Raw genomic sequence first — 23,784 nt, 5'->3', positions numbered from 1 at the left:
TGTGTCTCTCCTGGTTCTATGTGTCTCTCCTGGTTCTATGTGTCTCTCCTGGTTCTATGTGTCTCTCCTGGTTCTATGTGTCTCTCCTGGTTCTATGCGTCTCTCCTGGTTCTATGTGTCTCTCCTGGTTCTCAGTGTCTCTCCTGGTTCTATGTGTCTCTCCTGGTTCTATGCGTCTCTCCTGGTTCTATGTGTCTCTCCTGGTTCTCAGTGTCTCTCCTGGTTCTATGTGTCTCTCCTGGTTCTATGTGTCTCTCCTGGTTCTATGTGTCTCTCCTGGTTATCTGTGTCTTTCCTGGTTCTCTGCGTCTCTCCTGGTTCTATGTGTCTCTCCTGGTTCTATGTGTCTCTCCTGGTTCTATGTGTCTCTCCTGGTTCTATGTGTCTCTCCTGGTTCTATGTGTCTCTCCTGGTTCTATGTGTCTCTCCTGGTTCTATGCGTCTGGTTCTATGTGTCTCTCCTGGTTCTATGTGTCTCTCCTGGTTATATGCGTCTGGTTCTATGTGTCTCTCCTGGTTCTCTGTGTCTCTCCTGGTTCTATGTGTCTCTCCTGGTTCTATGTGTCTCTCCTGGTTCTCTGTGTCTCTCCTGGTTCTATGTGTCTCTCCTGGTTCTCTGTGTCTCTCCTGGTTCTATGTGTCTCTCCTGGTTCTATGTGTCTCTCCTGGTTCTATGTGTCTCTCCTGGTTCTATGCGTCTGGTTCTATGTGTCTCTCCTGGTTCTATGTGTCTCTCCTGGTTCTATGTGTCTCTCCTGGTTCTCTGTGTCTCTCCTGGTTCTATGTGTCTCTCCTGGTTCTATGTGTCTCTCCTGGTTCTCTGTGTCTCTCCTGGTTCTATGTGTCTCTCCTGGTTATATGTGTCTCTCCTGGTTCTATGTGTCTCTCCTGGTTCTATGCGTCTGGTTCTATGTGTCTCTCCTGGTTCTATGTGTCTCTCCTGGTTCTATGCGTCTGGTTCTATGTGTCTCTCCTGGTTCTCTGTGTCTCTCCTGGTTCTATGTGTCTCTCCTGGTTCTCTGTGTCTCTCCTGGTTCTCTGTGTCTCTCCTGGTTCTATGTGTCTGGTTCTCTGTGTCTCTCCTGGTTCTATGTGTCTCTCCTGGTTCTATGATTCTCTCCTGGTTCTCTGTGTCTCTCCTGGTTCTATGTGTCTGGTTATATGTGTCTCTCCTGGTTCTATGTGTCTCTCATGGTTCTATGTGTCTGGTTCTATGTGTCTCTCCTGGTTCTCTGTGTCTCTCCTGGTTCTATGTGTCTCTCCTGGTTCTATGTGTCTCTCCTGGTTCTATGTGTCTCTCCTGGTTCTCTGTGTCTCTCCTGGTTCTATGTGTCTCTCCTGGTTCTATGTGTCTCTCCTGGTTCTATGTGTCTCTCCTGGTTCTATGTGTCTCTCATGGTTCTATGCGTCTGGTTCTATGTGTCTCTCCTGGTTCTCTGTGTCTCTCCTGGTTCTATGTGTCTCTCCTGGTTCTATGTGTCTCTCCTGGTTCTATGTGTCTCTCCTGGTTCTATGCGTCTGGTTCTATGTGTCTCTCCTGGTTCTCTGTGTCACCCCTGGTTCTCTGTGTCTCTCCTGGTTCTATGTGTCTCTCCTGGTTCTATGTGTCTCTCCTGGTTCTATGCGTCTGGTTCTATGTGTCTCTCCTGGTTCTCTGTGTCTCTCCTGGTTCTCTGTGTCTCTCCTGGTTCTATGTGTCTCTCCTGGTTCTCTGTGTCTCTCCTGGTTCTATGTGTCTCTCCTGGTTCTATGTGTCTCTCCTGGTTCTATGTGTCTCTCCTGGTTCTATGTGTCTCTCCTGGTTCTCTGTGTCTCTCCTGGTTCTATGTGTCTCTTCTGGTTCTATGTGTCTCTCCTGGTTCTATGTGTCTCTCCTGGTTATCTGTGTCTCTCCTGGTTCTATATGTCTCTCCTGGTTCTCTGTGTCTCTCCTGGTTATATGTGTCTCTCCTGGTTCTATGTGTCTCTCCTGGTTCTCTGTGTCTCTCCTGGTTCTATGTGTATCTCCTGGTTATATGTGTCTCTCCTGGTTCTATGTGTCTCTCCTGGTTCTATGTGTCTCTCCTGGTTCTATGTGTCTCTCCTGGTTCTATGTGTCTATCCTGGTTCTATGTGTCTCTCCTGGTTCTATGTGTCTCTACTGGTTCTATGTGTCTCTCATGGTTCTATGTGTCTCTCCTGGTTCTCAGTGTCTCTCCTGGTTCTATGTGTCTCTCCTGGTTCTATGTGTCTCTCCTGGTTCTATGTGTCTCTCCTGGTTCTATGTGTCTCTCCTGGTTATATGTGTCTCTCCTGGTTCTATGTGTCTCTCCTGGTTCTATGTGTCTCTCCTGGTTCTCAGTGTCTCTCCTGGTTCTCTGTGTCTCTCCTGGTTCTATGTGTCTCTCCTGGTTCTATGTGTCTCTCCTGGTTCTCTGTGTCTCTCCTGGTTCTCTGTGTCTCTCCTGGTTCTATGTGTCTCTCCTGGTTCTATGGTTCTCTCCTGGTTCTCTGTGTCTCTCCTGGTTCTCTGTGTCTCTCCTGGTTCTATGTGTCTGGTTCTATGTGTCTCTCCTGGTTCTATGTGTCTCTCCTGGTTCTATGTGTCTCTCCTGGTTCTCTGTGTCTCTCCTGGTTCTATGTGTCTCTCCTGGTTTTATGTGTCTCTCCTGGTTCTATGTGTCTCTCCTGGTTCTATGCGTCTCTCCTGGTTCTCTGTGTCTCTCCTGGTTCTATGTGTCTCTCCTGGTTCTATGCGTCTCTCCTGGTTCTATGTGTCTCTCCTGGTTCTATGTGTCTCTCCTGGTTCTATGTGTCTCTCCTGGTTCTATGTGTCTCTCCTGGTTCTATGTGTCTCTCCTGGTTCTATGCGTCTGGTTCTATGTGTCTCTCCTGGTTCTCTGTGTCTCTCCTGGTTCTCTGTGTCTCTCCTGGTTCTATGTGTCTCTCCTGGTTCTCTGTGTCTCTCCTGGTTCTATGTGTCTCTCCTGGTTCTATGTGTCTCTCCTGGTTCTATGTGTCTCTCCTGGTTCTATGTGTCTCTCCTGGTTATCTGTGTCTCTCCTGGTTCTATGTGTCTCTCCTGGTTCTATGTGTCTCTCCTGGTTCTATGCGTCTGGTTCTATGTGTCTATCCTGGTTCTCTGTGTCTCTCCTGGTTCTATGTGTCTATCCTGGTTCTCTGTGTCTCTCCTGGTTATATGTGTCTCTCCTGGTTTTCTGTGTCTCTCCTGGTTCTATGTGTCTCTCCTGGTTCTATGTGTCTCTCCTGGTTCTCTGTGTCTCTCCTGGTTCTCTGTGTCTCTCCTGGTTCTATGTGTCTCTCCTGGTTCTATGTGTCTCTCATGGTTCTATGTGTCTCTCCTGGTTCTCTACGTCTCTCCTGGTTCTCTGTGTCTCTCCTGGTTCTATGTGTCTCTCCTGGTTCTATGTGTCTCTCCTGGTTCTATGTGTCTCTCCTGGTTCTATGTGTATCTCCTGGTTCTATGTGTCTCTCCTGGTTCTATGCGTCTCTCCTGGTTCTCAGTGTCTATCCTGGTTCTATGTGTCTCTCCTGGTTCTATGTGTCTCTCCTGGTTCTATATGTCTCTCCTGGTTCTCTGTGTCTCTCCTGGTTCTATGTGTCTCTCCTGGTTCTATGTGTCTCTCCTGGTTCTCTGTGTCTCTCCTGGTTCTCTGTGTCTCTCCTGGTTCTATGTGTCTCTCCTGGTTCTCTGTGTCTCTCCTGGTTCTATGTGTCTCTTCTGGTTCTATGTGTCTCTCCTGGTTCTATGTGTCTCTCCTGGTTATCTGTGTCTCTCCTGGTTCTATATGTCTCTCCTGGTTCTCTGTGTCTCTCCTGGTTATATGTGTCTCTCCTGGTTCTATGTGTCTCTCCTGGTTCTCTGTGTCTCTCCTGGTTCTATGTGTATCTCCTGGTTATATGTGTCTCTCCTGGTTCTATGTGTCTCTCCTGGTTCTATGTGTCTCTCCTGGTTCTATGTGTCTCTCCTGGTTCTATGTGTCTATCCTGGTTCTATGTGTCTCTCCTGGTTCTATGTGTCTCTACTGGTTCTATGTGTCTCTCATGGTTCTATGTGTCTCTCCTGGTTCTCAGTGTCTCTCCTGGTTCTATGTGTCTCTCCTGGTTCTATGTGTCTCTCCTGGTTCTATGTGTCTCTCCTGGTTCTATGTGTCTCTCCTGGTTATATGTGTCTCTCCTGGTTCTATGTGTCTCTCCTGGTTCTATGTGTCTCTCCTGGTTCTCAGTGTCTCTCCTGGTTCTCTGTGTCTCTCCTGGTTCTATGTGTCTCTCCTGGTTCTATGTGTCTCTCCTGGTTCTCTGTGTCTCTCCTGGTTATCTGTGTCTCTCCTGGTTCTATGTGTCTCTCCTGGTTCTATGGTTCTCTCCTGGTTCTCTGTGTCTCTCCTGGTTCTCTGTGTCTCTCCTGGTTCTATGTGTCTGGTTCTATGTGTCTCTCCTGGTTCTATGTGTCTCTCCTGGTTCTATGTGTCTCTCCTGGTTCTCTGTGTCTCTCCTGGTTCTATGTGTCTCTCCTGGTTTTATGTGTCTCTCCTGGTTCTATGTGTCTCTCCTGGTTCTATGCGTCTCTCCTGGTTCTCTGTGTCTCTCCTGGTTCTATGTGTCTCTCCTGGTTCTATGCGTCTCTCCTGGTTCTATGTGTCTCTCCTGGTTCTATGTGTCTCTCCTGGTTCTATGTGTCTCTCCTGGTTCTATGTGTCTCTCCTGGTTCTATGTGTCTCTCCTGGTTATCTGCGTCTCTCCTGGTTCTATGTGTCTCTCCTGGTTCTCTGTGTCTCTCCTGGTTCTATGTGTCTCTCCTGGTTCTATGTGTCTCTCCTGGTTCTCTGCGTCTCTCCTGGTTCTATGTGTCTCTCCTGGTTCTCTGTGTCTCTCCTGGTTATATGTGTCTCTCCTGGTTATATGTGTCTCTCCTGGTTCTATGTGTCTCTCCTGGTTATATGTGTCTCTCCTGGTTCTATGTGTCTCTCCTGGTTCTATGTGTCTCTCCTGGTTCTATGTGTCTCTCCTGGTTCTCTGTGTCTCTCCTGGTTCTATGTGTCTCTCCTGGTTATATGTGTCTCTCCTGGTTCTATGCGTCTGGTTCTATGTGTCTCTCCTGGTTATATGTGTCTCTCCTGGTTCTATGTGTCTCTCCTGGTTCTATGTGTCTCTCCTGGTTCTATGTGTCTCTCATGGTTCTATGTGTCTCTCCTGGTTATATGTGTCTCTCCTGGTTCTATGTGTCTCTCATGGTTCTATGTGTCTCTCCTGGTTCTCTGCGTCTCTCCTGGTTCTATGTGTCTCTCCTGGTTCTATGTGTCTCTCCTGGTTCTCTGTGTCTCTCCTGGTTATATGTGTCTCTCCTGGTTCTATGTGTCTCTCCTGGTTCTCTGTGTCTCTCCTGGTTCTCTGTGTCTCTCCTGGTTCTCTGTGTCCCTCCTGGTTCTATGTGTCTCTCCTGGTTCTCTGCGTCTCTCCTGGTTCTATGTGTCTCTCCTGGTTCTATGTGTCTCTCCTGGTTCTATGTGTCTCTCCTGGTTCTATGTGTCTCTCCTGGTTCTCTGTGTCTCTCCTGGTTCTCTGCGTCTCCCCTGGTTCTATGTGTCTCTCCTGGTTCTATGTGTCTCTCCTGGTTCTCTGTGTCTCTCCTGGTTATATGTGTCTCTCCTGGTTCTCTGTGTCTCTCCTGGTTCTATGTGTCTCTACTGGTTCTCTGTGTCTCTCCTGGTTATATGTGTCTCTCCTGGTTCTATGTGTCTCTCCTGGTTCTATGTGTCTCTCCTGGTTCTATGTGTCTCTCCTGGTTATCTGTGTCTCTCCTGGTTCTATGTGTCTCTCCTGGTTCTCTGTGTCTCTCCTGGTTCTATGTGTCTCTCCTGGTTATATGTGTCTCTCCTGGTTATCTGTGTCTCTCCTGGTTCTATGTGTCTCTCCTGGTTCTATGTGTCTCTCCTGGTTCTATGTGTCTCTCCTGGTTCTCTGTGTCTCTCCTGGTTCTATGTGTCTCTCCTGGTTATATGTGTCTCTCCTGGTTCTATGCGTCTCTCCTGGTTCTCTGTGTCTCTCCTGGTTCTATGTGTCTCTCCTGGTTCTATGTGTCTCTCCTGGTTCTCTGCGTCTCTCCTGGTTCTATGTGTCTCTCCTGGTTCTATGTGTCTCTCCTGGTTCTATGTGTCTCTCCTGGTTCTATGTGTCTCTCCTGGTTCTATGTGTCTCTCCTGGTTCTATGTGTCTCTCCTGGTTCTCTGTGTCTCTCCTGGTTCTCTGTGTCTCTCCTGGTTCTATGTGTCTCTCCTGGTTCTATGTGTCTCTCCTGGTTCTCTGTGTCTCTCCTGGTTCTATGTGTCTCTCCTGGTTCTATGTGTCTCTCCTGGTTCTATGTGTCTCTCCTGGTTATATGTGTCTCTCCTGGTTATATGTGTCTCTCCTGGTTCTATGTGTCTCTCCTGGTTCTCTGTGTCTCTCCTGGTTCTATGTGTCTCTCCTGGTTCTATGTGTCTCTCCTGGTTCTATGTGTCTCTCCTGGTTCTATGTGTCTCTCCTGGTTCTATGTGTCTCTCCTGGTTCTATGTGTCTCTCCTGGTTCTATGTGTCTCTCCTGGTTCTCTGTGTCTCTCCTGGTTCTATGTGTCTCTCCTGGTTCTATGTGTCTCTCCTGGTTCTCTGTGTCTCTCCTGGTTCTCTGTGTCTCTCCTGGTTCTATGTGTCTGGTTCTCTGTGTCTCTCCTGGTTCTATGTGTCTCTCCTGGTTCTATGATTCTCTCCTGGTTCTCTGTGTCTCTCCTGGTTCTATGTGTCTGGTTCTATGTGTCTCTCCTGGTTCTATGTGTCTCTCATGGTTATATGTGTCTGGTTCTATGTGTCTCTCCTGGTTCTATGATTCTCTCCTGGTTCTCTGTGTCTCTCCTGGTTCTATGTGTCTGGTTCTATGTGTCTCTCCTGGTTCTATGTGTCTCTCATGGTTCTATGTGTCTGGTTATATGTGTCTCTCCTGGTTCTCTGTGTCTCGCCTGGTTCTATGTGTCTCTCCTGGTTCTATGTGTCTCTCCTGGTTCTATGTGTCTCTCCTGGTTCTCTGTGTCTCTCCTGGTTCTATGTGTATCTCCTGGTTCTATGTGTCTCTCCTGGTTATATGTGTCTCTCCTGGTTCTATGTGTCTCTCCTGGTTCTCTGTGTCTCTCCTGGTTCTATGTGTCTCTCCTGGTTCTATGTGTCTCTCCTGGTTATATGTGTCTCTCCTGGTTCTATGTGTCTCTCCTGGTGCTATGCGTCTGGTTCTATGTGTCTCTCCTGGTTCTCTGTGTCTCTCCTGGTTCTATGTGTCTCTCCTGGTTCTATGTGTCTCTCCTGGTTCTATGTGTCTCTCCTGGTTCTATGCGTCTGGTTCTATGTGTCTCTCCTGGTTCTCTGTGTCTCTCCTGGTTATATGTGTCTCTCCTGGTTCTATGTGTCTCTCCTGGTTCTATGTGTCTCTCCTGGTTCTATGCGTCTGGTTCTATGTGTCTCTCCTGGTTCTCTGTGTCTCTCCTGGTTCTCTGTGTCTCTCCTGGTTCTATGTGTCTCTCCTGGTTCTCTGTGTCTCTCCTGGTTCTATGTGTCTCTCCTGGTTCTATGTGTCTCTCCTGGTTCTATGTGTCTCTCCTGGTTCTATGTGTCTCTCCTGGTTATCTGTGTCTCTCCTGGTTCTATGTGTCTCTCCTGGTTCTATGTGTCTCTCCTGGTTCTATGCGTCTGGTTCTATGTGTCTATCCTGGTTCTCTGTGTCTCTCCTGGTTCTATGTGTCTATCCTGGTTCTCTGTGTCTCTCCTGGTTATATGTGTCTCTCCTGGTTTTCTGTGTCTCTCCTGGTTCTATGTGTCTCTCCTGGTTCTATGTGTCTCTCCTGGTTCTCTGTGTCTCTCCTGGTTCTCTGTGTCTCTCCTGGTTCTATGTGTCTCTCCTGGTTCTATGTGTCTCTCATGGTTCTATGTGTCTCTCCTGGTTATCTACGTCTCTCCTGGTTCTCTGTGTCTCTCCTGGTTCTATGTGTCTCTCCTGGTTCTATGTGTCTCTCCTGGTTCTATGTGTCTCTCCTGGTTCTATGTGTATCTCCTGGTTCTATGTGTCTCTCCTGGTTCTATGCGTCTCTCCTGGTTCTCAGTGTCTATCCTGGTTCTATGTGTCTCTCCTGGTTCTATGTGTCTCTCCTGGTTCTATATGTCTCTCCTGGTTCTCTGTGTCTCTCCTGGTTCTATGTGTCTCTCCTGGTTCTATGTGTCTCTCCTGGTTCTCTGTGTCTCTCCTGGTTCTCTGTGTCTCTCCTGGTTCTATGTGTCTCTCCTGGTTCTCTGTGTCTCTCCTGGTTCTATGTGTCTCTTCTGGTTCTATGTGTCTCTCCTGGTTCTATGTGTCTCTCCTGGTTATCTGTGTCTCTCCTGGTTCTATATGTCTCTCCTGGTTCTCTGTGTCTCTCCTGGTTATATGTGTCTCTCCTGGTTCTATGTGTCTCTCCTGGTTCTCTGTGTCTCTCCTGGTTCTATGTGTATCTCCTGGTTATATGTGTCTCTCCTGGTTCTATGTGTCTCTCCTGGTTCTATGTGTCTCTCCTGGTTCTATGTGTCTCTCCTGGTTCTATGTGTCTATCCTGGTTCTATGTGTCTCTCCTGGTTCTATGTGTCTCTACTGGTTCTATGTGTCTCTCATGGTTCTATGTGTCTCTCCTGGTTCTCAGTGTCTCTCCTGGTTCTATGTGTCTCTCCTGGTTCTATGTGTCTCTCCTGGTTCTATGTGTCTCTCCTGGTTCTATGTGTCTCTCCTGGTTATATGTGTCTCTCCTGGTTCTATGTGTCTCTCCTGGTTCTATGTGTCTCTCCTGGTTCTCAGTGTCTCTCCTGGTTCTCTGTGTCTCTCCTGGTTCTATGTGTCTCTCCTGGTTCTATGTGTCTCTCCTGGTTCTCTGTGTCTCTCCTGGTTCTCTGTGTCTCTCCTGGTTCTATGTGTCTCTCCTGGTTCTATGGTTCTCTCCTGGTTCTCTGTGTCTCTCCTGGTTCTCTGTGTCTCTCCTGGTTCTATGTGTCTGGTTCTATGTGTCTCTCCTGGTTCTATGTGTCTCTCCTGGTTCTATGTGTCTCTCCTGGTTCTCTGTGTCTCTCCTGGTTCTATGTGTCTCTCCTGGTTTTATGTGTCTCTCCTGGTTCTATGTGTCTCTCCTGGTTCTATGCGTCTCTCCTGGTTCTCTGTGTCTCTCCTGGTTCTATGTGTCTCTCCTGGTTCTATGCGTCTCTCCTGGTTCTATGTGTCTCTCCTGGTTCTATGTGTCTCTCCTGGTTCTATGTGTCTCTCCTGGTTCTATGTGTCTCTCCTGGTTCTATGTGTCTCTCCTGGTTATCTGCGTCTCTCCTGGTTCTATGTGTCTCTCCTGGTTCTCTGTGTCTCTCCTGGTTCTATGTGTCTCTCCTGGTTCTATGTGTCTCTCCTGGTTCTCTGCGTCTCTCCTGGTTCTATGTGTCTCTCCTGGTTCTCTGTGTCTCTCCTGGTTCTATGTGTCTCTCCTGGTTCTATGTGTCTCTCCTGGTTCTCTGCGTCTCTCCTGGTTCTATGTGTCTCTCCTGGTTCTCTGTGTCTCTCCTGGTTCTATGTGTCTCTCCTGGTTCTATGTGTCTCTCCTGGTTCTATGTGTCTCTCCTGGTTCTATGTGTCTCTCCTGGTTCTATGTGTCTCTCCTGGTTCTATGTGTCTCTCCTGGTTCTATGTGTCTCTCCTGGTTCTCTGTGTCTCTCCTGGTTCTATGTGTCTCTCCTGGTTCTATGTGTCTCTCCTGGTTCTATGCGTCTGGTTCTATGTGTCTCTCCTGGTTCTATGTGTCTCTCCTGGTTCTATGTGTCTCTCCTGGTTCTATGTGTCTCTCCTGGTTCTATGTGTCTCTCATGGTTCTATGTGTCTCTCCTGGTTATATGTGTCTCTCCTGGTTCTATGTGTCTCTCATGGTTCTATGTGTCTCTCCTGGTTCTCTGCGTCTCTCCTGGTTCTATGTGTCTCTCCTGGTTCTATGTGTCTCTCCTGGTTCTCTGTGTCTCTCCTGGTTATATGTGTCTCTCCTGGTTCTATGTGTCTCTCCTGGTTCTCTGTGTCTCTCCTGGTTCTCTGTGTCTCTCCTGGTTCTCTGTGTCCCTCCTGGTTCTATGTGTCTCTCCTGGTTCTCTGCGTCTCTCCTGGTTCTATGTGTCTCTCCTGGTTCTATGTGTCTCTCCTGGTTCTCTGTGTCTCTCCTGGTTCTATGTGTCTCTCCTGGTTCTCTGTGTCTCTCCTGGTTCTCTGTGTCTCTCCTGGTTCTATGTGTCTCTCCTGGTTCTATGTGTCTCTCCTGGTTCTATGTGTCTCTCCTGGTTCTATGTGTCTCTCCTGGTTCTATGCGTCTCTCCTGGTTCTATGTGTCTCTCCTGGTTCTCAGTGTCTCTCCTGGTTCTATGTGTCTCTCCTGGTTCTATGCGTCTCTCCTGGTTCTATGTGTCTCTCCTGGTTCTCAGTGTCTCTCCTGGTTCTATGTGTCTCTCCTGGTTCTATGTGTCTCTCCTGGTTCTATGTGTCTCTCCTGGTTATCTGTGTCTTTCCTGGTTCTCTGCGTCTCTCCTGGTTCTATGTGTCTCTCCTGGTTCTATGTGTCTCTCCTGGTTCTATGTGTCTCTCCTGGTTCTATGTGTCTCTCCTGGTTCTATGTGTCTCTCCTGGTTCTATGTGTCTCTCCTGGTTCTATGCGTCTGGTTCTATGTGTCTCTCCTGGTTCTATGTGTCTCTCCTGGTTATATGCGTCTGGTTCTATGTGTCTCTCCTGGTTCTCTGTGTCTCTCCTGGTTCTATGTGTCTCTCCTGGTTCTATGTGTCTCTCCTGGTTCTCTGTGTCTCTCCTGGTTCTATGTGTCTCTCCTGGTTCTCTGTGTCTCTCCTGGTTCTATGTGTCTCTCCTGGTTCTATGTGTCTCTCCTGGTTCTATGTGTCTCTCCTGGTTCTATGCGTCTGGTTCTATGTGTCTCTCCTGGTTCTATGTGTCTCTCCTGGTTCTATGTGTCTCTCCTGGTTCTCTGTGTCTCTCCTGGTTCTATGTGTCTCTCCTGGTTCTATGTGTCTCTCCTGGTTCTCTGTGTCTCTCCTGGTTCTATGTGTCTCTCCTGGTTATATGTGTCTCTCCTGGTTCTATGTGTCTCTCCTGGTTCTATGCGTCTGGTTCTATGTGTCTCTCCTGGTTCTATGTGTCTCTCCTGGTTCTATGCGTCTGGTTCTATGTGTCTCTCCTGGTTCTCTGTGTCTCTCCTGGTTCTATGTGTCTCTCCTGGTTCTCTGTGTCTCTCCTGGTTCTCTGTGTCTCTCCTGGTTCTATGTGTCTGGTTCTCTGTGTCTCTCCTGGTTCTATGTGTCTCTCCTGGTTCTATGATTCTCTCCTGGTTCTCTGTGTCTCTCCTGGTTCTATGTGTCTGGTTATATGTGTCTCTCCTGGTTCTATGTGTCTCTCATGGTTCTATGTGTCTGGTTCTATGTGTCTCTCCTGGTTCTCTGTGTCTCTCCTGGTTCTATGTGTCTCTCCTGGTTCTATGTGTCTCTCCTGGTTCTATGTGTCTCTCCTGGTTCTCTGTGTCTCTCCTGGTTCTATGTGTCTCTCCTGGTTCTATGTGTCTCTCCTGGTTCTATGTGTCTCTCCTGGTTCTATGTGTCTCTCATGGTTCTATGCGTCTGGTTCTATGTGTCTCTCCTGGTTCTCTGTGTCTCTCCTGGTTCTATGTGTCTCTCCTGGTTCTATGTGTCTCTCCTGGTTCTATGTGTCTCTCCTGGTTCTATGCGTCTGGTTCTATGTGTCTCTCCTGGTTCTCTGTGTCACCCCTGGTTCTCTGTGTCTCTCCTGGTTCTATGTGTCTCTCCTGGTTCTATGTGTCTCTCCTGGTTCTATGCGTCTGGTTCTATGTGTCTCTCCTGGTTCTCTGTGTCTCTCCTGGTTCTCTGTGTCTCTCCTGGTTCTATGTGTCTCTCCTGGTTCTCTGTGTCTCTCCTGGTTCTATGTGTCTCTCCTGGTTCTATGTGTCTCTCCTGGTTCTATGTGTCTCTCCTGGTTCTATGTGTCTCTCCTGGTTCTCTGTGTCTCTCCTGGTTCTATGTGTCTCTCCTGGTTCTATGTGTCTCTCCTGGTTCTATGCGTCTGGTTCTATGTGTCTATCCTGGTTCTCTGTGTCTCTCCTGGTTCTATGTGTCTCTCCTGGTTCTCTGTGTCTCTCCTGGTTCTATGTGTCTCTCCTGGTTTTCTGTGTCTCTCCTGGTTCTATGTGTCTCTCCTGGTTCTATGTGTATCTCCTGGTTCTCTGTGTCTCTCCTGGTTCTCTGTGTCTCTCCTGGTTCTATGTGTCTCTCCTGGTTCTATGTGTCTCTCATGGTTCTATGTGTCTCTCCTGGTTCTCTACGTCTCTCCTGGTTATCTGTGTCTCTCCTGGTTCTATGTGTCTCTCCTGGTTCTATGTGTCTCTCCTGGTTCTATGTGTCTCTCCTGGTTCTATGTGTCTCTCCTGGTTCTATGTGTATCTCCTGGTTCTATGTGTCTCTCCTGGTTCTATGCGTCTCTCCTGGTTCTCAGTGTCTCTCCTGGTTCTATGTGTCTCTCCTGGTTCTATGTGTCTCTCATGGTTCTATATGTCTCTCCTGGTTCTCTGTGTCTCTCCTGGTTCTATGTGTCTCTCCTGGTTCTATGTGTCTCTCCTGGTTATCTGTGTCTCTCCTGGTTCTCTGTGTCTCTCCTGGTTCTATGTGTCTCTCCTGGTTCTCTGTGTCTCTCCTGGTTCTATGTGTCTCTCCTGGTTCTATGTGTCTCTCCTGGTTCTATGTGTCTCTCCTGGTTATCTGTGTCTCTCCTGGTTCTATATGTCTCTCCTGGTTCTCTGTGTCTCTCCTGGTTCTATGTGTCTCTCCTGGTTCTATGTGTCTCTCCTGGTTCTCTGTGTCTCTCCTGGTTCTATGTGTATCTCCTGGTTATATGTGTCTCTCCTGGTTCTATGTGTCTCTCCTGGTTATATGTGTCTCTCCTGGTTCTATGTGTCTCTCCTGGTTCTATGTGTCTCTCCTGGTTCTATGTGTCTCTCCTGGTTCTATGTGTCTCTCCTGGTTCTCAGTGTCTCTCCTGGTTCTATGTGTCTCTCCTGGTTCTATGTGTCTCTCCTGGTTCTATGTGTCTCTCCTGGTTCTATGTGTCTCTCCTGGTTATATGTGTCTCTCCTGGTTCTATGTGTCTCTCCTGGTTCTATGTGTCTCTCCTGGTTCTATGTGTCTCTCCTGGTTCTATGTGTCTCTCCTGGTTCTCAGTGTCTCTCCTGGTTCTCTGTGTCTCTCCTGGTTCTATGTGTCTCTCCTGGTTCTATGTGTCTCTCCTGGTTCTCTGTGTCTCTCCTGGTTCTCTGTGTCTCTCCTGGTTCTATGTGTCTCTCCTGGTTCTATGGTTCTCTCCTGGTTCTCTGTGTCTCTCCTGGTTCTCTGTGTCTCTCCTGGTTCTATGTGTCTGGTTCTATGTGTCTCTCATGGTTCTATGTGTCTCTCCTGGTTCTATGTGTCTCTCCTGGTTCTCTGTGTCTCTCCTGGTTCTATGTGTCTCTCCTGGTTTTATGTGTCTCTCCTGGTTCTATGTGTCTCTCCTGGTTCTATGTGTATCTCCTGGTTCTATGTGTCTCTCCTGGTTCTATGCGTCTCTCCTGGTTCTCAGTGTCTCTCCTGGTTCTATGTGTCTCTCCTGGTTCTATGTGTCTCTCATGGTTCTATATGTCTCTCCTGGTTCTCTGTGTCTCTCCTGGTTCTATGTGTCTCTCCTGGTTCTATGTGTCTCTCCTGGTTATCTGTGTCTCTCCTGGTTCTCTGTGTCTCTCCTGGTTCTATGTGTCTCTCCTGGTTCTCTGTGTCTCTCCTGGTTCTATGTGTCTCTCCTGGTTCTATGTGTCTCTCCTGGTTCTATGTGTCTCTCCTGGTTATCTGTGTCTCTCCTGGTTCTATATGTCTCTCCTGGTTCTCTGTGTCTCTCCTGGTTCTATGTGTCTCTCCTGGTTCTATGTGTCTCTCCTGGTTCTCTGTGTCTCTCCTGGTTCTATGTGTATCTCCTGGTTATATGTGTCTCTCCTGGTTCTATGTGTCTCTCCTGGTTATATATGTCTCTCCTGGTTCTATGTGTCTCTCCTGGTTCTATGTGTCTCTCCTGGTTCTATGTGTCTCTCCTGGTTCTATGTGTCTCTCCTGGTTCTCAGTGTCTCTCCTGGTTCTATGTGTCTCTCCTGGTTCTATGTGTCTCTCCTGGTTCTATGTGTCTCTCCTGGTTCTATGTGTCTCTCCTGGTTATATGTGTCTCTCCTGGTTCTATGTGTCTCTCCTGGTTCTATGTGTCTCTCCTGGTTCTATGTGTCTCTCCTGGTTCTATGTGTCTCTCCTGGTTCTCAGTGTCTCTCCTGGTTCTCTGTGTCTCTCCTGGTTCTATGTGTCTCTCCTGGTTCTATGTGTCTCTCCTGGTTCTCTGTGTCTCTCCTGGTTCTCTGTGTCTCTCCTGGTTCTATGTGTCTCTCCTGGTTCTATGGTTCTCTCCTGGTTCTCTGTGTCTCTCCTGGTTCTCTGTGTCTCTCCTGGTTCTATGTGTCTGGTTCTATGTGTCTCTCATGGTTCTATGTGTCTCTCCTGGTTCTATGTGTCTCTCCTGGTTCTCTGTGTCTCTCCTGGTTCTATGTGTCTCTCCTGGTTTTATGTGTCTCTCCTGGTTCTATGTGTCTCTCCTGGTTCTATGCGTCTCTCCTGGTTCTCTGTGTCTCTCCTGGTTCTATGTGTCTCTCCTGGTTATATGCGTCTCTCCTGGTTCTATGTGTCTCTCCTGGTTCTATGTGTCTCTCCTGGTTCTATGTGTCTCTCCTGGTTATATGTGTCTCTCCTGGTTCTATGTGTCTCTCCTGGTTATCTGCGTCTCTCCTGGTTCTATGTGTCTCTCCTGGTTCTCTGTGTCTCTCCTGGTTCTATGTGTCTCTCCTGGTTCTATGTGTCTCTCCTGGTTCTCTGCGTCTCTCCTGGTTCTATGTGTCTCTCCTGGTTCTATGTGTCTCTCCTGGTTCTATGTGTCTCTCCTGGTTCTATGTGTCTCTCCTGGTTCTATGTGTCTCTCCTGGTTCTATGTGTCTCTCCTGGTTCTATGTGTCTCTCCTGGTTCTCTGTGTCTCTCCTGGTTATATGTGTCTCTCCTGGTTCTATGTGTCTCTCCTGGTTCTATGCGTCTGGTTCTATGTGTCTCTCCTGGTTCTATGTGTCTCTCCTGGTTCTATGTGTCTCTCATGGTTCTATGTGTCTCTCCTGGTTCTATGTGTCTCTCATGGTTCTATGTGTCTCTCCTGGTTCTATGTGTCTCTCCTGGTTCTATGTGTCTCTCATGGTTCTATGTGTCTCTCCTGGTTCTCTGCGTCTCTCCTGGTTCTATGTGTCTCTCCTGGTTCTATGTGTCTCTCCTGGTTATCTGTGTCTCTCCTGGTTCTATGTGTCTCTCCTGGTTCTATGTGTCTCTCCTGGTTCTCTGTGTCTCTCCTGGTTCTCTGTGTCTCTCCTGGTTCTCTGTGTCTCTCCTGGTTCTCTGTGTCTCTCCTGGTTCTATGTGTCTCTCCTGGTTCTCTGCGTCTCTCCTGGTTCTATGTGTCTCTCCTGGTTCTATGTGTCTCTCCTGGTTCTCTGTGTCTCTCCTGGTTCTATGTGTCTCTCCTGGTTCTCTGTGTCTCTCCTGGTTCTCTGTGTCTCTCCTGGTTCTATGTGTCTCTCCTGGTTCTATGTGTCTCTCCTGATTATATGTGTCTCTCCTGGTTCTATGTGTCTCTCCTGGTTCTATGCGTCTCTCCTGGTTCTATGTGTCTCTCCTGGTTCTCAGTGTCTCTCCTGGTTCTATGTGTCTCTCCTGGCTCTATGCGTCTCTCCTGGTTCTATGTGTCTCTCCTGGTTCTCAGTGTCTCTCCTGGTTCTATGTGTCTCTCCTGGTTATATGTGTCTCTCCTGGTTCTATGTGTCTCTCCTGGTTCTATGTGTCTCTCCTGGTTCTCTGTGTCTCTCCTGGTTCTCTGCGTCTCTCCTGGTTCTATGTGTCTCTCCTGGTTCTATGTGTCTCTCCTGGTTCTATGTGTCTCTCCTGGTTATATGTGTCTCTCCTGGTTCTATGTGTCTCTCCTGGTTCTATGTGTCTCTCCTGGTTCTATGCGTCTGGTTCTATGTGTCTCTCCTGGTTCTATGTGTCTCTCCTGGTTATATGCGTCTGGTTCTATGTGTCTCTCCTGGTTCTCTGTGTCTCTCCTGGTTCTATGTGTCTCTCCTGGTTCTATGTGTCTCTCCTGGTTCTCTGTGTCTCTCCTGGTTCTCTGTGTCTCTCCTGGTTCTCTGTGTCTCTCCTGGTTCTATGTGTCTCTCCTGGTTCTCTGTGTCTCTCCTGGTTCTATGTGTCTCTCCTGGTTCTATGTGTCTCTCCTGGTTCTATGTGTCTCTCCTGGTTCTATGCGTCTGGTTCTATGTGTCTCTCCTGGTTCTCTGTGTCTCTCCTGGTTATCTGTGTCTCTCCTGGTTCTCTGTGTCTCTCCTGGTTCTATGTGTCTCTCCTGGTTCTCTGTGTCTCTCCTGGTTCTATGTGTCTCTCCTGGTTCTATGTGTCTCTCCTGGTTCTATGTGTCTCTCCTGGTTCTATGCGTCTGGTTCTATGTGTCTCTCCTGGTTCTATGTGTCTCTCCTGGTTCTATGTGTCTCTCCTGGTTCTCTGTGTCTCTCCTGGTTCTATGTGTCTCTCCTGGTTCTATGTGTCTCTCCTGGTTCTCTGTGTCTCTCCTGGTTCTATGTGTCTCTCCTGGTTATATGTGTCTCTCCTGGTTCTATGTGTCTCTCCTGGTTCTATGCGTCTGGTTCTATGTGTCTCTCCTGGTTCTATGTGTCTCTCCTGGTTCTATGCGTCTGGTTCTATGTGTCTCTACTGGTTCTCTGTGTCTCTCCTGGTTCTATGTGTCTCTCCTGGTTCTCTGTGTCTCTCCTGGTTCTCTGTGTCTCTCCTGGTTCTATGTGTCTGGTTCTCTGTGTCTCTCCTGGTTCTATGTGTCTCTCCTGGTTCTATTATTCTCTCCTGGTTCTCTGTGTCTCTCCTGGTTCTATGTGTCTGGTTATATGTGTCTCTCCTGGTTCTATGTGTCTCTCATGGTTCTATGTGTCTGGTTCTATGTGTCTCTCCTGGTTCTCTGTGTCTCTCCTGGTTCTATGTGTCTCTCCTGGTTATATGTGTCTCTCCTGGTTCTATGTGTCTCTCCTGGTTCTCTGTGTCTCTCCTGGTTCTATGTGTCTCTCCTGGTTCTATGTGTCTCTCCTGGTTCTATGTGTCTCTCCTGGTTCTATGTGTCTCTCATGGTTCTATGCGTCTGGTTCTATGTGTCTCTCCTGGTTCTCTGTGTCTCTCCTGGTTCTATGTGTCTCTCCTGGTTCTATGTGTCTCTCCTGGTTCTATGTGTCTCTCCTGGTTCTATGCGTCTGGTTCTATGTGTCTCTCCTGGTTCTCTGTGTCACCCCTGGTTCTCTGTGTCTCTCCTGGTTCTATGTGTCTCTCCTGGTTCTATGTGTCTCTCCTGGTTCTATGCGTCTGGTTCTATGTGTCTCTCCTGGTTCTCTGTGTCTCTCCTGGTTCTCTGTGTCTCTCCTGGTTCTATGTGTCTCTCCTGGTTCTCTGTGTCTCTCCTGGTTCTATGTGTCTCTCCTGGTTCTATGTGTCTCTCCTGGTTCTATGTGTCTCTCCTGGTTCTATGTGTCTCTCCTGGTTCTCTGTGTCTCTCCTGGTTCTATGTGTCTCTCCTGGTTCTATGTGTCTCTCCTGGTTCTATGCGTCTGGTTCTATGTGTCTATCCTGGTTCTCTGTGTCTCTCCTGGTTCTATGTGTCTCTCCTGGTTCTCTGTGTCTCTCCTGGTTCTATGTGTCTCTCCTGGTTTTCTGTGTCTCTCCTGGTTCTATGTGTCTCTCCTGGTTCTATGTGTATCTCCTGGTTCTCTGTGTCTCTCCTGGTTATCTGTGTCTCTCCTGGTTCTATGTGTCTCTCCTGGTTCTATGTGTCTCTCATGGTTCTATGTGTCTCTCCTGGTTCTCTACGTCTCTCCTGGTTATCTGTGTCTCTCCTGGTTCTATGTGTCTCTCCTGGTTCTATGTGTCTCTCCTGGTTCTATGTGTCTCTCCTGGTTCTATGTGTCTCTCCTGGTTCTATGTGTATCTCCTGGTTCTATGTGTCTCTCCTGGTTCTATGCGTCTCTCCTGGTTCTCAGTGTCTCTCCTGGTTCTATGTGTCTCTCCTGGTTCTATGTGTCTCTCATGGTTCTATATGTCTCTCCTGGTTCTCTGTGTCTCTCCTGGTTCTATGTGTCTCTCCTGGTTCTATGTGTCTCTCCTGGTTATCTGTGTCTCTCCTGGTTCTCTGTGTCTCTCCTGGTTCTATGTGTCTCTCCTGGTTCTCTGTGTCTCTCCTGGTTCTATGTGTCTCTCCTGGTTCTATGTGTCTCTCCTGGTTCTATGTGTCTCTCCTGGTTATCTGTGTCTCTCCTGGTTCTATATGTCTCTCCTGGTTCTCTGTGTCTCTCCTGGTTCTATGTGTCTCTCCTGGTTCTATGTGTCTCTCCTGGTTCTCTGTGTCTCTCCTGGTTCTATGTGTATCTCCTGGTTATATGTGTCTCTCCTGGTTCTATGTGTCTCTCCTGGTTATATGTGTCTCTCCTGGTTCTATGTGTCTCTCCTGGTTCTATGTGTCTCTCCTGGTTCTATGTGTCTCTCCTGGTTCTATGTGTCTCTCCTGGTTCTCAGTGTCTCTCCTGGTTCTATGTGTCTCTCCTGGTTCTATGTGTCTCTCCTGGTTCTATGTGTCTCTCCTGGTTCTATGTGTCTCTCCTGGTTATATGTGTCTCTCCTGGTTCTATGTGTCTCTCCTGGTTCTATGTGTCTCTCCTGGTTCTATGTGTCTCTCCTGGTTCTATGTGTCTCTCCTGGTTCTCAGTGTCTCTCCTGGTTCTCTGTGTCTCTCCTGGTTCTATGTGTCTCTCCTGGTTCTATGTGTCTCTCCTGGTTCTCTGTGTCTCTCCTGGTTCTCTGTGTCTCTCCTGGTTCTATGTGTCTCTCCTGGTTCTATGGTTCTCTCCTGGTTCTCTGTGTCTCTCCTGGTTCTCTGTGTCTCTCCTGGTTCTATGTGTCTGGTTCTATGTGTCTCTCATGGTTCTATGTGTCTCTCCTGGTTCTATGTGTCTCTCCTGGTTCTCTGTGTCTCTCCTGGTTCTATGTGTCTCTCCTGGTTTTATGTGTCTCTCCTGGTTCTATGTGTCTCTCCTGGTTCTATGCGTCTCTCCTGGTTCTCTGTGTCTCTCCTGGTTCTATGTGTCTCTCCTGGTTATATGCGTCTCTCCTGGTTCTATGTGTCTCTCCTGGTTCTATGTGTCTCTCCTGGTTCTATGTGTCTCTCCTGGTTATATGTGTCTCTCCTGGTTCTATGTGTCTCTCCTGGTTATCTGCGTCTCTCCTGGTTCTATGTGTCTCTCCTGGTTCTCTGTGTCTCTCCTGGTTCTATGTGTCTCTCCTGGTTCTATGTGTCTCTCCTGGTTCTCTGCGTCTCTCCTGGTTCTATGTGTCTCTCCTGGTTCTATGTGTCTCTCCTGGTTCTATGTGTCTCTCCTGGTTCTATGTGTCTCTCCTGGTTCTATGTGTCTCTCCTGGTTCTATGTGTCTCTCCTGGTTCTATGTGTCTCTCCTGGTTCTCTGTGTCTCTCCTGGTTATATGTGTCTCTCCTGGTTCTATGTGTCTCTCCTGGTTCTATGCGTCTGGTTCTATGTGTCTCTCCTGGTTCTATGTGTCTCTCCTGGTTCTATGTGTCTCTCATGGTTCTATGTGTCTCTCCTGGTTCTATGTGTCTCTCATGGTTCTATGTGTCTCTCCTGGTTCTATGTGTCTCTCCTGGTTCTATGTGTCTCTCATGGTTCTATGTGTCTCTCCTGGTTCTCTGCGTCTCTCCTGGTTCTATGTGTCTCTCCTGGTTCTATGTGTCTCTCCTGGTTATCTGTGTCTCTCCTGGTTCTATGTGTCTCTCCTGGTTCTATGTGTCTCTCCTGGTTCTCTGTGTCTCTCCTGGTTCTCTGTGTCTCTCCTGGTTCTCTGTGTCTCTCCTGGTTCTCTGTGTCTCTCCTGGTTCTATGTGTCTCTCCTGGTTCTCTGCGTCTCTCCTGGTTCTATGTGTCTCTCCTGGTTCTATGTGTCTCTCCTGGTTCTCTGTGTCTCTCCTGGTTCTATGTGTCTCTCCTGGTTCTCTGTGTCTCTCCTGGTTCTCTGTGTCTCTCCTGGTTCTATGTGTCTCTCCTGGTTCTATGTGTCTCTCCTGGTTATATGTGTCTCTCCTGGTTCTATGTGTCTCTCCTGGTTCTATGCGTCTCTCCTGGTTCTATGTGTCTCTCCTGGTTCTCAGTGTCTCTCCTGGTTCTATGTGTCTCTCCTGGTTCTATGCGTCTCTCCTGGTTCTATGTGTCTCTCCTGGTTCTCAGTGTCTCTCCTGGTTCTATGTGTCTCTCCTGGTTATATGTGTCTCTCCTGGTTCTATGTGTCTCTCCTGGTTCTATGTGTCTCTCCTGGTTCTCTGTGTCTCTCCTGGTTCTCTGCGTCTCTCCTGGTTCTATGTGTCTCTCCTGGTTCTATGTGTCTCTCCTGGTTCTATGTGTCTCTCCTGGTTATATGTGTCTCTCCTGGTTCTATGTGTCTCTCCTGGTTCTATGTGTCTCTCCTGGTTCTATGCGTCTGGTTCTATGTGTCTCTCCTGGTTCTATGTGTCTCTCCTGGTTATATGCGTCTGGTTCTATGTGTCTCTCCTGGTTCTCTGTGTCTCTCCTGGTTCTATGTGTCTCTCCTGGTTCTATGTGTCTCTCCTGGTTCTCTGTGTCTCTCCTGGTTCTCTGTGTCTCTCCTGGTTCTCTGTGTCTCTCCTGGTTCTATGTGTCTCTCCTGGTTCTCTGTGTCTCTCCTGGTTCTATGTGTCTCTCCTGGTTCTATGTGTCTCTCCTGGTTCTATGTGTCTCTCCTGGTTCTATGCGTCTGGTTCTATGTGTCTCTCCTGGTTCTATGTGTCTCTCCTGGTTCTATGTGTCTCTCCTGGTTCTCTGTGTCTCTCCTGGTTCTATGTGTCTCTCCTGGTTCTATGTGTCTCTCCTGGTTCTCTGTGTCTCTCCTGGTTATATGTGTCTCTCCTGGTTCTATGTGTCTCTCCTGGTTATATGTGTCTCTCCTGGTTCTATGCGTCTGGTTCTATGTGTCTCTCCTGGTTCTATGTGTCTCTCCTGGTTCTATGCGTCTGGTTCTATGTGTCTCTCCTGGTTATCTGTGTCTCTCCTGGTTATATGTGTCTCTCCTGGTTCTATGTGTCTCTCCTGGTTCTCTGTGTCTCTCCTGGTTCTATGTGTCTCTCCTGGTTCTATGTGTCTCTCCTGGTTCTCTGTGTCTCTCCTGGTTCTATGTGTCTCTCCTGGTTCTATGTGTCTCTCCTGGTTCTCTGTGTCTCTCCTGGTTCTATGTGTCTCTCCTGGTTCTATGTGTCTCTCCTGGTTCTCTGTGTCTCTCCTGGTTCTATGTGTCTCTCCTGGTTCTATGTGTCTCTCCTGGTTCTATGTGTCTCTCCTGGTTCTCTGTGTCTCTCCTGGTTCTATGTGTCTCTCCTGGTTATATGTGTCTCTCCTGGTTCTATGCGTCTCTCCTGGTTCTCTGTGTCTCTCCTGGTTCTATGTATCTCTCCTGGTTCTATGTGTCTCTCCTGGTTCTATGTGTCTCTCCTGGTTCTCTGTGTATCTCCTGGTTCTCTGCGTCTCTCCTGGTTCTATGTGTCTCTCCTGGTTATCTGTGTCTCTCCTGGTTCTATGTGTCTCTCCTGGTTCTATGTGTCTCTCCTGGTTCTCTGTGTCTCTCCTGGTTCTATGTGTCTCTCCTGGTTATCTGTGTCTCTCCTGGTTCTCTGTGTCTCTCCTGGTTCTATGTGTCTCTCCTGGTTCTATGTGTCTCTCCTGGTTCTATGTGTCTCTCCTGGTTATATGTGTCTCTCCTGGTTCTATGTGTCTCTCCTGGTTCTATGCGTCTCTCCTGGTTCTATGTGTCTCTCCTGGTTATATGTGTCTCTCCTGGTTATATGTGTCTCTCCTGGTTCTCTGTGTCTCTCCTGGTTCTATGTGTCTCTCCTGGTTATATGTGTCTCTCCTGGTTCTATGCGTCTCTCCTGATTATCTGTGTCTCTCCTGGTTCTATGTATCTCTCCTGGTTCTATGTGTCTCTCCTGGTTCTATGTGTCTCTCATGGTTCTATGTGTCTCTCCTGGTTCTCTGCGTCTCTCCTGGTTCTATGTGTCTCTCCTGGTTCTATGTGTCTCTCCTGGTTATCTGTGTCTCTCCTGGTTCTATGTGTCTCTCCTGGTTCTATGTGTCTCTCCTGGTTCTCTGTGTCTCTCCTGGTTCTCTGTGTCTCTCCTGGTTCTCTGTGTCTCTCCTGGTTCTCTGTGTCTCTCCTGGTTCTATGTGTCTCTCCTGGTTCTCTGCGTCTCTCCTGGTTCTATGTGTCTCTCCTGGTTCTATGTGTCTCTCCTGGTTCTCTGTGTCTCTCCTGGTTCTATGTGTCTCTCCTGGTTCTCTGTGTCTCTCCTGGTTCTCTGTGTCTCTCCTGGTTCTATGTGTCTCTCCTGGTTCTATGTGTCTCTCCTGATTATATGTGTCTCTCCTGGTTCTATGTGTCTCTCCTGGTTCTATGCGTCTCTCCTGGTTCTATGTGTCTCTCCTGGTTCTCAGTGTCTCTCCTGGTTCTATGTGTCTCTCCTGGCTCTATGCGTCTCTCCTGGTTCTATGTGTCTCTCCTGGTTCTCAGTGTCTCTCCTGGTTCTATGTGTCTCTCCTGGTTATATGTGTCTCTCCTGGTTCTATGTGTCTCTCCTGGTTCTATGTGTCTCTCCTGGTTCTCTGTGTCTCTCCTGGTTCTCTGCGTCTCTCCTGGTTCTATGTGTCTCTCCTGGTTCTATGTGTCTCTCCTGGTTCTATGTGTCTCTCCTGGTTATATGTGTCTCTCCTGGTTCTATGTGTCTCTCCTGGTTCTATGTGTCTCTCCTGGTTCTATGCGTCTGGTTCTATGTGTCTCTCCTGGTTCTATGTGTCTCTCCTGGTTATATGCGTCTGGTTCTATGTGTCTCTCCTGGTTCTCTGTGTCTCTCCTGGTTCTATGTGTCTCTCCTGGTTCTATGTGTCTCTCCTGGTTCTCTGTGTCTCTCCTGGTTCTCTGTGTCTCTCCTGGTTCTCTGTGTCTCTCCTGGTTCTATGTGTCTCTCCTGGTTCTCTGTGTCTCTCCTGGTTCTATGTGTCTCTCCTGGTTCTATGTGTCTCTCCTGGTTCTATGTGTCTCTCCTGGTTCTATGCGTCTGGTTCTATGTGTCTCTCCTGGTTCTCTGTGTCTCTCCTGGTTATCTGTGTCTCTCCTGGTTCTCTGTGTCTCTCCTGGTTCTATGTGTCTCTCCTGGTTCTCTGTGTCTCTCCTGGTTCTATGTGTCTCTCCTGGTTCTATGTGTCTCTCCTGGTTCTATGTGTCTCTCCTGGTTCTATGCGTCTGGTTCTATGTGTCTCTCCTGGTTCTATGTGTCTCTCCTGGTTCTATGTGTCTCTCCTGGTTCTCTGTGTCTCTCCTGGTTCTATGTGTCTCTCCTGGTTCTATGTGTCTCTCCTGGTTCTCTGTGTCTCTCCTGGTTCTATGTGTCTCTCCTGGTTATATGTGTCTCTCCTGGTTATATGT

Source organism: Notolepis coatsorum, assembly GCF_963971535.1.
Source record: "Notolepis coatsorum genome assembly, contig: SCAFFOLD_122, whole genome shotgun sequence".
Taxonomy (NCBI): domain Eukaryota; kingdom Metazoa; phylum Chordata; class Actinopteri; order Aulopiformes; family Paralepididae; genus Notolepis; species Notolepis coatsorum.
The sequence above is the reverse complement of the archived record's forward strand: the minus strand, read 5'-3'. Positions refer to the sequence as shown.